The following is a 12026-nucleotide window of genomic DNA, read 5'->3' as shown; positions in this document are numbered from 1 at the left end:
GCCGGGTCTGCGGAGTACGTAATCATCCAGCGCCCACGGATCACCTGCGTCTGGGTTCCGTACCGAATCGACCTGAGTCTGGGTTGCCGTTGTTCTGTGCTGTGTGGGATTTCGCCGCACCTCTTGAGAGGTAATTGGTGTCGCAGACCTGGAACCCACGCCGGCGTGGACTAGAACTGCGTTTACACCTGGCATCCACGATTTTTCTGCTACCGCCTGTGTCCACACTCCAGGCTCACTTCAGACCCAAATATCCGTACGTGGTCAGCTTTGTGCTTGCTAGTCCAACCTGGGTCTTTAAGAGTCTTCACTCTGATTGCTTATCCAAAAGTTATAAAGTTCTGAACTCTCAAAATGGAGAAGGAGGTTCTTAAAAGTTTTTCAATGTACCACCGTCCCCCAAACAAAATACTAGAAGGATCGATGAGGAGAGAAAATTGTCTTTGTATTGATAGAGAAAAAAGTCACCGAGTGAAGGTTACAGCAGGACCCTGGACTAAGCGCTAGTACGAATAAGAAGTTAGTGTTCTGAGTTATATTCTTTGTCCTTCTGGCTTCCTTGCAGCTCCCAAAAGATGCTGGTACTGGTCTTGACATCCAAACTGCAGGACCCACTAGCGAATGCCACCTTAAGGTATTTAGGAGACTCCGGTTTTTAATGTGATTACGTAATACATAAAAGTTCATTAGGAGCAAACCACTGGCCTTTTATTAACATTGTGCTAATAGGCTTGAATCAATTAGAAGTTATAATTGAAGCTGAATATACTTGATTGTAATTGAGCTATTCAAATTTAATTTATCTAAAGTATAACATAAAACAAGGGTCTAATAGACTGTTACGTAAAAGAGAATTGTTCCAAATTTTTACATGTGTACACAATTCATGTTTGTCGTCAAGTTCAAAATGCAGCCAGCAGAGTGTAATCATAAAAAAAATTAACAAGACCAACGTTCATGTTGATTTCTAATGATGTGACACTTTGTTGAAAACACTTGGGCATTGGGATTCTGGAGGAAATCAAAGGTGCAAAAAAATAAGGTTTTAACTGAGGTGTTCTCATTTTCAACAGTATGATTACTCCTCTAATGCTTCGGAATGAAAGAAGTCTAATCCCGAAACTGTTTATTTCATCTTTTGAAATTTCAAGAGTAGAAGTAAGGCCAGTCAGACTGTTAAGTCCTATGGCCACTTTAGTGGAACAAAACCCCTATAGATCTTTTATTCCACTTTCTATTAAAAAGCAACAATTTTTAATTAATGGCACTCTTAGCTTCCAGATCCAAAGACACAGGTTCTTTCTAGAAAGACAAGTTGTAAAAGTTACTAAAAGAGTTGTTGTATCTAAATGCAAGCAGCATGTAGCTATTAACCTGGTATTGAGAAGGAAGGAGAATATTGTCCTAAAATCTTTGTTCTCACCAAAGTGGAAGTTCTAGGTTATATCTATCCTACTTTTTTGGTATTAAATCATCCTTTATTTTAAGCTAATAGTAAATGATAGTGGTGGTGGTTTGTTTTGTTTTGTTTTGAGGTCCTTTCTTGTCAAAACTTAAATGTGGCAAATGTGTGCTGTTTATCAGAATCTTTAAAATTTTAATAGCATGTGAAACCCTAAAGCCTAGTAACCATTGCTTTGGAGACATTGGAAAATTATTCCTTCTAATTTGAAGAAATACATAACAGTAAAATTTTCTGTTGGAGACAGTATAAAGCAAAAGAGAAAAGTAATAAAGAGTATGGATTCTGAAGTCAGACTTACCTGGGTTCAAAAAAATATCTCTGCCACTTATTATCCACATGACCTTGGAAAAGTTATTTAATCTCCCTGGACTTCAGTTTCCTGTCTATAAAGGTAATGATAAAACCTGCTTAATAGGGTTATTGAAATAATAAAATTAATTCATGGAAAGTATTTAATCACAATGGAATGTTAGCCATCAAAAAGAATGAAATCTTGCCATTTGCAATGATGTGGATGGAACTAGAGTGTACTATGCTAAGTGAAATAAGTCAGAAAAAGATAAGATACCATATGATTTCACTCATATGTGGAATTTAAGAAACAAAACCGATAAAGGAGAAGGGAAGGGAAAATAAAATAAGATAGAAACAGAGAGGGAGGCAAACCATAAGAGGCTCTTAACTAGAGAGAACGAACTGAGGGTTGCTGGATTGGCTAGATGGGTGATGGGCATTAAGGAGGACACTTGTTATAATGAGCGCTGGGTGTTGTACGTAAGTGATGAATCACTGAATTCTACTCCCGAAACTAATATTGCACTGTATATTAACTAACTTGAATTTAAAGAAAATTTTGGAAAAAATAATAAATAATACATAGTAATCACTCAGTAAATGTCAGCTACTATTATGGTGATGATAGTTAAAATTGTGGTGGTGGTGGTTATTTAAAGGGACCTAAGATGACTAAGGTCCTTTTTGCTTCTGCATGAGGAGAGAAAACATGGGGAAATTGAACCAAGGCATACATTCTAGTTGATTGAATAGACTAGCTGATGTTTACTGAGTACTTACCATGCAGTGACAAGTGCCAGAATTCAGACTGAGGACTGTCTTCAAAGCTCATATGTAAAACCACTGCACTATACTACCTCTAAAATGAAGAAAACCATATGAAAACTTTGGCTTTGAATAATATTAATAGCCTAAACAGACGTGGAGTCAAACTGTGGCTAAAAGGGGGAAAATCTATAAGAGAGAAAACAAACCAAAAGGTACTTCATGAATTTCTATCATGTGCCCAAGCTGTAGACAAGGTGTGTGAAGAACCTGATTCAAAGTAAGATTCAGTAGCACTCAAAAAAGTACATTAATTAAATCTGGAGAAAAGTGCCTGTGACTAACTTTTTATATGCCTTATTTAAAATATAGTGTACGGTAGGGGCCCCCACCTGACTCAGTATCAGCTCAAGTCATGATCTCACAGTTCCTGAGTTCAAACCCTAAGTTGGGCTCTGTGCTGACAGTGCGGAGCCTGCTTGTGATCCTCTCTCTCCCTCTCTTTCTCTCTCTCTCTCTCAAAATAAATAAACATTTAAAAATAAAATAAGTGTATGGTAAAAATAGTTATGTTAAGATGGAGTCTCAGTTAAAAATAATAATATATAGAGTAGCTTAGTAAGGGGGAGCTCAGTTTCTAGAAGCAGATATCTGGGTTTAAATCCCTTTTCCTCCACATAATAGCTACCTGACCTTGGAGGTGAAGAAAAACACTTTTCTTCTGCCATCTTATATTCTGTTGCTGGAGTCTTGCAAATTAAACTGACAAAAGACAAATGAACAGGAGGGGGAAAAACACTTTATTTACATGTGCCGCATGCACACACATGGGAGACGTCAGTGATAACTCAAAGAAGATAGGATTTCCTATCTGTATACCACCTTACTAGGTAAAGGAGAGGAGGAGAAAGGCACTTACAGGAAAACAAATGACTTTTTGGAAAGAAATTATTTTCAGGAGAACAAACAGGAAATTAAAAGTTTGTGATAATGCTTCTCTATCTTGGGATGAGTGGTGTTTTCATCTTCTTCAGGGCCATAACATTTCCCTAAATAAGGGATTTGAGGTAGATTTTATTCTCATTCTTCCTTCTGGGAGTAGATCTGCCCTCGGGGAGAATTTATGGTAGTCTTATTTCCCAGAAGTTGTTACTTTTAGTCAGAAAATGAAAGCTCTAAGCCTTTTTTTTTTTTTTTTTTTTTTTTTTTTTTTTTGCATCTGTTGAATCTCAGATGCTCTCAGTTTAAAGTAATCTTTATGCCAAAGTGGCATATCTGGGGGTGCCATATTCTGATCCCCTCAACCTTGAGCAAATTACTTAAAGTTTTAGTGGAACATGGTCACACCTGTTGGTTTATGTATTATCTGTGGTTACTTTCCCTCTGAAATAGTTACTGTTTACAGCAAGGTTGTCACATCCTAGTTTAGAATGAAGTTGCTGGGCAGCCTACACCACATGGGGGCAATAGAGCTTCATTACAGGATCACCATTTTACGGACAACAAAACTCGAAAACTGATTCTGCTAAACTAAACATATCCGCAATTATAGAATTGAATATATTTTTCCTATCTATAAGCTCCTTTCTCCAAGGTTCCAATCACGCATGAGTCTTTTCTTTTTTTTTTTTTTTTTTTTTTTTTTTTTTAATTTTTTTAACGTTTATTTATTTTTGAGACAGAGACAGAGAGAGCATGAACAGGGGAGGGTCAGAGAAAGAGGGAGACACAGAATCTGAAACAGGCTCCAGGCTCTGAGCTGTCAGCACAGAGCCCGACGCGGGGCTCGAACTCACGGACCGTGAGATCGTGACCTGAGCGAAGTCGGACGCCTAACCGACTGAGCCACCCAGGCGCCCCGCATGAGTCTTTTCTGTCTTGAAAACATCTAAGCCAGGGTATCCAGCTGGCTTAGCCAGTACAACATATGAGTCTTGATCTCCGGGTTTTGAGTTTGAGCCCTATGTTGGGTGTGGAGATTACTTAAAAATAGGATGTTTTTCAAAAGCATATATGCCAAACACATATCCCCATATCCCTCCCAATAGAGCTTTTACCCGTGGCCTTTCTTTCTTCAGCACCTGGTCATTTCTGGTGTCTTTGAACTCTGGCTTCAAAACTCATTTGTTTATTGAAAGGTTGCTCTCTAGGGTCACCAATGACCTCCTAACTGCATTTTCTGAATTCTCATTCTAGTATTTCTATTGAGATCCTATCCTCCTTGAAACCCTCTATTCCATGACACGTCACATACTTAGTTCTCTCGCTATCTGGCCACTCTCGATGAAAAAGCTGTTTGTTCTTCTCCTTTAACCAGTATTCTCTTAATATGCTCTGTTTAGGATGGGTATCAGTCCAAGTAGGTGCACTGATTTGCTTTTGTAAATTGTTACTAGCCCTACAAAGTTTGGGAATCAGGTTGTTAACTGACAAGGGGCAGCCATGGTTTAGTTTGAAATGGGACCAGATAAGAAGGAATTGATATTAATTGAAGAGGTTTGATCAACCATCATGTCCAAAGGGCAGACCATAATAAGTTAGGGGGTAGAACTTCCTTAGCCTCATAAGCGCACGCTTCGTGACTCAGTCAGCTTTGAGGGCTAGACTCAAGTCTAACCTTAGAGACCTTTATACTGTATCCTCTGTTAGGGGACACCTGTTCTGTTCCTTTCTTCTGGATAACATAGGAGCTCTGTGTTATGCAAAAAAAGGAGAAGAGAAGAAGGAGAAGAGAAGAAGAAGGAGAAGGAGAAGAAGAAAAGAAGAGCACCTGGGCACCTGGGTACGCAGTTGTTCTACCTCTCGGTGAATGCTAACATAAACTGATCTACATGAAATGGCTTTGAGGACCAAGTCTTAGCCACATGGGACCAGTTGACAGCTCCCAACTGTGCATGTGGAAGAACTTTGAAATGCTGGCCACATTTCCCCCTAGACCCTCAGACTCTGGCTCCACCTGACAACCATATTATTACCTAAAATACCTAAACCTTCTACGTTACCTCACACATCAGCTTACATACTGTGCAAACCAAAAACAACCTCCCTATCCTACCTTGTTATCAGAAGCCTGGATAAATAAATCACATACCAGGAGATGTTTCTTCACCTGACGTGAAAGAAACTGATCCTGATGTCTTAAGTATGACCAGATATGCCTGGTTCTAATGGACTGCTTCCTGGTCAAGTGGATAAGGTTTGTATAGGAAAGCATATCTGGCAAGAAAGACAGAAGCATGCTCGCCAAGAAACACAGCACATGAGGTGAAGATGGTATTTCTCCTGACTTCTGACTCAGACTAGGTTTTCTGTGTCATTACAATTCCCCTTGAGATCCAGGTGCATTCCTTTCCTCGTTTTCATGAGACACCCCTGAGATCTTAAAAACAATTTCTTTAATGTTTATTTATTTTTGAGAGAGAGCGAGAAAGGCAGAGCATGAGAAGGGGAGGAGCAGGGAGAGGGAGACACAGAACAAGAAGCAGGCTCCAGGCTCCGAGCTGTCAGCCCAGAGCCCGACGCAGGGCTCGAACTCACGGACCGCGAGATCGTGACCTGAGCCGAAGCCAGACGCTCAACCGACTGAGCCACCCAGGCGCCCCAAGACACCCCTGAGATCTTAAGCTACTTTGAGTTGGTTCTTTTTGTTTTTAACTAAAGAACCCTGATTGCTTTGTTCTCTAAGCCTGAAACCTACCTGTACCAACTTGCAGTGCAGATTCAGCAAGCCACTGGCTCCCCCTGGGGGAGGGAGGGCAGCACATTTTGTGAACAAGAAAAACATCCCATTTTTAAGATGGCTGCAGCTTCAACGGGATGGCAAACAACTTAAGCAGATGACCAACGTTCTGGGCCATCTCCATAAACCTTAGATTTTAATGAATGTCCATCTTTTGGCATTAGCCCAAAGAGTATGTTGGGCTCTTGTGATAGATGACCTTGTATTCTTCCTTGGAATAATGAATGGGTTTCTCATAGCCTCATAGAATAGTTGTCATCTGTTTATATGACATCTTGACTTATATGCCCATTTAACCTCTCATGATTCCCTGATCTGGGCCACAGCACCTCTGAGATAATCTTGAGAAATTCATAGTGGAAGTTCTAAAGGGAGAATTCTTGAACAACATTCTGTCCTTCCAAGACATCTATATGAAGGTGGACAAGTTATCAGTGGTCCTGGAGTAGCAAGCCTCTGGATAATCAAGGCTGTCCAATAATTTCCAGAGAATCCTGGATAAGAACAGCAGTTCAGTACCTATTCTTTGCTTGCGGAATCCAAAGACCAGTAGATAAGAAAGAGAAGGGGTGGGACACCTGGGTGGCTCGAGTTAGTTAAGCATCCAACTTTGGCTCAGGTCTATGAGTTAGGGCCCCGCATTGAGCTCTGTGCTCACAGCTCAGAGCCTGGATCCCACTTCAGATTCTTTGCCTCCCTCTCTTTGCTCCTCCTCCTCCTCCCCCCCACCTCAAAAATAAACATTAAAAAAATAATTTAAAAAAGAAAGAAAGAGAAGGGGTTTATCTGTTTTTTTTTTAATATTTTTTTTAACGTTTATTTATTTTTGAGACAGAGAGAGGCAGAGCATGAACGGGGGAGGGTCAGAGAGAGAGGGAGACACAGAATCGGAAGCAGGCTCCAGGCTCTGGGCCATCATCAGCCCAGAGCCCGACGCGGGGCTCGAACTCACGGACCATGAGATCGTGACCTGAGCTGAAGTTGGACGCTTAACCGACTGAGCCACCCAGGCACCCCGGGGTTTATCTGGTATTTATCTGTAGCAAAGACTATCTCACTCCTTTGCTCCAATCTTGATCTAGTTTGACCGAGCTCAGCCTAACAAGATACTTCCAACATAAGGTACAGTCATAAAGTGATCTCTGGGCCTGCTTCTCCAGTATCTTTGTGCTTGAGGCCAGAACCACAGAATTTATCTCAGAAGCTAGAACACCAAGAGCCATCAGAAGTAACTCCACTAAGAAATATCCCTGACTAAGGCTTCTTATTTTTGTATATTTCAGTAAATGTATTTTTAGTTTTAATTTATGATTAGTTCTTTTTAAAAATCTATTTATTTTTGAGAGAGAGAGCACAAGCAGGGGAGGGGTCAGAGAGAGGGAGAGAGAGAATCCCCAGGAGGCTCCACACTGTCAGCGCAAAGCCCGACATGGGGCTCAATCCCACGAATGTGAGATCATGACCTGACCCAAGATCAAGAGTGGGACGCTTAACTTACTGAGCCATCCAGGCACCCCTAGTTAGTTCTCTTTCATAGCTACACAATCCTAATTAATATCTGACTCTTTTGTTTTATAGCCTTTTGTTCTAGCTTTAAGGATAGTGTTCTTTTATTTATCTCCTTGAGGGGTCTTGATCATACTCATTTAAAGCCCTCCTTTAGCACCTGTTGGGATGAGCACTGGGTGTTGTATGGAAACCAATTTGACAATAAATTTCATATTAAAAAAATAAAATAAAGCCCTCCTTTAATCGATTGCTGAATTGTTCACCTTTTCTCAGGAGTCAATGCTTCTATTCATTCAGTTTATTGGCTATCTTTGACTTTATGCTTTGAACTTTAAGTCTGCAAACTTATTTCTTTTAAACATTAGTGTTTCAGGGGCGCCTGGGTGGCACAGTCGGTTAAGCATCCGACTTCAGCCAGGTCACGATCTCGCGGTCCGTGAGTTCGAGCCCCGCGTCAGGCTCTGGGCTGATGGCTCGGAGCCTGGAGCCTGTTTCCGATTCTGTGTCTCCCTCTCTCTCTGCCCCTCCCCCGTTCATGCTCTGTCTCTCTGTCCCAAAATAAATTAAAAAAAAAAAAAAAAAAGTTGAAAAAAAAAAATTTAAACATTAGTGTTTCATTAAATGCCTGGGTACCACAGCCTAGCCAAGTTGTTACAGAAAATTAACCATTACCCCTAATGATAAGATTTGCTATAGAATTACAGTAATCAAGATAGTGTGATACTGGCAAAGGTATAGACACATCGATTAATGAACCAGAAGAGAACGTCCTGAAATAATCTCACACAAATGTGGCCCATTGATTTTTTACAGAGGTGCAAAAGCAATTTCAATGGGAAAAAGGTAGTCTTGTTGACAAAGGTGTTAAAACAACATCAGTAGGCAAAAAATAAGCATCGATCAAATATTTTTTAATGCTTATTTATTTTTGAGAGAGAGACAGACAGAGTGCAGGCAGGAGAGGGGCAGAGAGAGAGGGAGACACAGAATTGGAAGTAGGCTCTAGGCTCCGAGCTGTCAGCACAGAGCCTGACACGGGGCTCGAATTCATGAGGTTAGAGATCATGACCTAAGCTGAAGTCAGCCACCCAGGTGCCCCAAAATAAGCATTGATCTAAACCTCATACTTTATATAAAAATTGACTCAAAAACTATCATATATGAATGTAAAATGTAAGACTAGAAACTACTTAGAAGAGAACATGGGAGAAAGCCTTTAAGACCTGGGGATAGGCCAAGAGTTCTTAAATATGACACCAAAACCACAAGCCACAAAACAAAAATTGATAAATTGGTCTTCAACTTGGTTTTCAAAATGAGAATTTTTGCTCTGCAAAAGGCACCGTTAAAAGAATGAGAAGACAAGCTTTAGATTGGGAGAAAATATTTGTAAATCACATATCTGACCAAGGATTTGAATGAAGTCCTTTAAAGAACTCTCAAGACTTAACAGGAATAATACAAACAACCCAGTTTTTTAAATGGACTAAGACACTTTAACAAAAAGGATATGCAGACAGCAGGTAAGCACATGAAAAGATTTTCAAAAGATGCCATTAGAGAAATTTAAATTAAAATCATAACGAGATACAATTATACAATTGTTAGAATGGCCAAAACTAAAAATACTGGCAATACCAAGTGCCGACAAGGATGCAGAACAGCTGGAACTTTCATACATTGCTAGTAGGGATGCAAAATGGTACAATTTAGCCTCGATTCAGCATTTTCTTGTAAACTTACACATATACTTACCATATTATTCAGAAATCATATTCCTGGATATTTACCCAGGAGAAATTAAAATCTATGTTCATACAAACCCCTGTATACAAATGAATCTCAAAGATATGCTGAATGAAAGAAGTCTCAAAAAGCTAATATGATTCCTATTCTATGGAAATCTCAAAAAAAGAAAAAATACAGTGATGGAGAACAGTTAAGGAGAGGTTGCCAGGGATTAGGAATGGGGCGGGGGTGATAATAAAAGGATACCACAAAAGAATTTTAGTAGAAGGCTGGGACTGTTCTGTATGTTGATTATGGTGGTTGTCATATAGCTATGCATGTGTTAACATTTATAAAATTGTACACCAAAAAGGTTTCACAAGGGTGAGAGTGGATCTCTTCACTCACTCTACTGAATCAAATTCAAATCTTTTGTTCTCTGTCTTTAAGAGTCTCTTAGGGCTTGCTTCCCTCTCTGTTTTTCTCTTATTTTTCCTTCCTCTCCCCTATGTTCATCTGTTTTGTTTCTTAAATACCCCATGTGTGTGAAATCATATGATATTTCTTTCTCTGACTGACTTATTTCTCTTAGCATAATACACTTTAGTTCCATCCACGTTGTTGCATATGGCAAGATTTCATTCTTTCTGATCATTAAGTCGTATTCCATTGTATATATATACCACATCTTCTTTACCCATTCATCAGTCGATGGATATTTGGGCTCTTTCCATAATTTGGCTATTGTTGATAGTGCTGCTATAACAGTGGTATGCATGTGCCCCTTTGAATCCGCATTTTTGCATCCTTTGGATAAGTACCTAGTCGTGCAGTTGCTAGGTTGTAGGGCAATTCTATTTTTAATTTTTTGAGGAACCTCCATACTGTTTTCCAGAGTGGCTGCACCAGTTTGCATTCCCACCAACAGTGCGAAAGAGTTTCCTGTTCTCTGTATCCTCGTCCACATCTGTTGTTTCCTGAGTTGTTAATTTTAGTCATTCTGGCTGGTATGAGATGGTATCTCATTATGGTTTGATTTGTATTTCTCTGATGATGAGTGATGTTGAGCATGTCTTCATGTGTCTGTTAGCCATCTGGATGTCTTCTTTGGAAAAGTGTCTATTCTTGTCTTCCACCCATTTGTTAACTGGATTGTTTTTTGGGTGTTGAGTTTGGTTAAGTTCCTATAGGTTTTGGTACTAACCCTTTATCTGATAGGTCATTTGCAAAGATCTTCTCCCATTGTGTCGGTTGCCTTCTAGTTTTGTTGATTGTTTCCTTCACTGTGCAGAAGCTTTTTATTTTGATGAAGTCCCAATAGTTCATTTTTATTATTATTTCCATTGCCTCTGGAGGCATGTCTAGTAAGAAGTTGCTGTGGCTGAGGTCAAAGAGGTTGCTATCTGTGTTCTCCTCTAGGATTTTGATGGTCTCCTGTCTCACATTTAGGTCATTCATCCATTTATATTTATTTTTGTGTGTGATGTAAGAAAGTGGTTCAGTTTCATTCTTCTGCATGCTGCTCTTTTCCCAGCACCATTTGCTGAAAAGACTGTCTTTTTTTTCCATTGGATACTCTTTCCTTTGTCAAAGATTAGTTGGCCATATAGTTGTGGGTCCCTTTCTGGGTTCTCTATTCTGCTCCATTGATCTATGTGTCTGTTTTTGTGCCAGTACCATACTGTCTTGATGATTACAGCTTTGTAATACAGCTTGAAGTCTGGAATTGTGATGCCTCCAGCTTTGGTTTTCTTTTTCAGGATTGCTTTTGGCTATTCGGGGTCTTTGGTGGTTCCATACAGATTTTAGGATTGTTCTAGTTCTATGAAGAATGCTGGTGTTATTTTGATGGGGATACCATTGAATGTGTAGATTGTTTTGGGTAATATAGACATTTTAACAATATTTGTTATCCATGAGCATAGAATGTTTTTCCTTTTCTTTGTGTTGTCTTCAATCTCTTTCATAGGCTTCCTGTAGTTTTCAGAGTACAGATCTTTTACCTCTTTGGTTAGATTTATTCCTAGGTATCTTACGGTTTTTGGTGCTGTTGTAAATGGGATCAATTCCTTGATTTTCTGCTGTTTCATTATTGATGTATAGTAATGCAACCAATTTCTGCACATTGATCTTATATCCTGTGACTTTGCTGAATTCACGTATTAGTTCTAACAGCTTTTTGGTGGAGTCTTTCAGGTTTTACAGGTAGACTATCATGTCATCTGTGAAGAATGAAAATTTGACTTTTTGCTAGTTTGTATGCCTTTTATTTCTTTTTGTTGTATGATTGCTGAGGCTAGAACTTCCAGTACTATGTTGAACAACAGTAATGAGAGTGGACATCCCAGTCATGTTCTGGATCTTAGGGGGAAAGCTCTCAGTTTTTCCCCATTGAGGATATTAACTGTGGGTTTTTCATATATGGCCTTTATGATGTTAAGGAACGTTCCTTCTATCCCTACATTCTTAAGGGCTTTTATCAAGAAAGGATGCTGGATTTTGTCAAATGATTTTTCTACATCTGTT

The 12026-nt window shown here is 39.5% G+C and overlaps 1 protein-coding gene across 9 annotated transcripts in view; it reads left to right on the top strand.

The window, feature by feature from the left end:
• Positions 1-18: 18 nt before the first annotated feature.
• LOC131495674 (alpha-1,3-mannosyl-glycoprotein 4-beta-N-acetylglucosaminyltransferase-like protein MGAT4E) overlaps positions 19-12026 on the top strand; it is a 33014-nt gene continuing 21006 nt past the window's right edge. For 3 of the 9 annotated variants that reach the window (XM_058700711.1, XM_058700710.1, XM_058700704.1), the window contains exons 1-2: positions 34-256; positions 566-634. The gene's annotated coding sequence lies outside the window, so the exon portion shown is untranslated. Of the gene's footprint in view, positions 635-12026 lie in introns of all 9 variants that reach the window. The other 6 variants (XM_058700714.1, XM_058700709.1, XM_058700713.1 and 3 more) reach the window with 4 other exon arrangements.

The sequence above is a fragment of the Neofelis nebulosa genome, chromosome 15, assembly GCF_028018385.1.
Source record: "Neofelis nebulosa isolate mNeoNeb1 chromosome 15, mNeoNeb1.pri, whole genome shotgun sequence".
Taxonomy (NCBI): Eukaryota; Metazoa; Chordata; class Mammalia; order Carnivora; family Felidae; genus Neofelis; species Neofelis nebulosa.
Note: the sequence above shows the minus strand (reverse complement) of the source record. Positions and strands in the feature narration are given on the sequence as shown.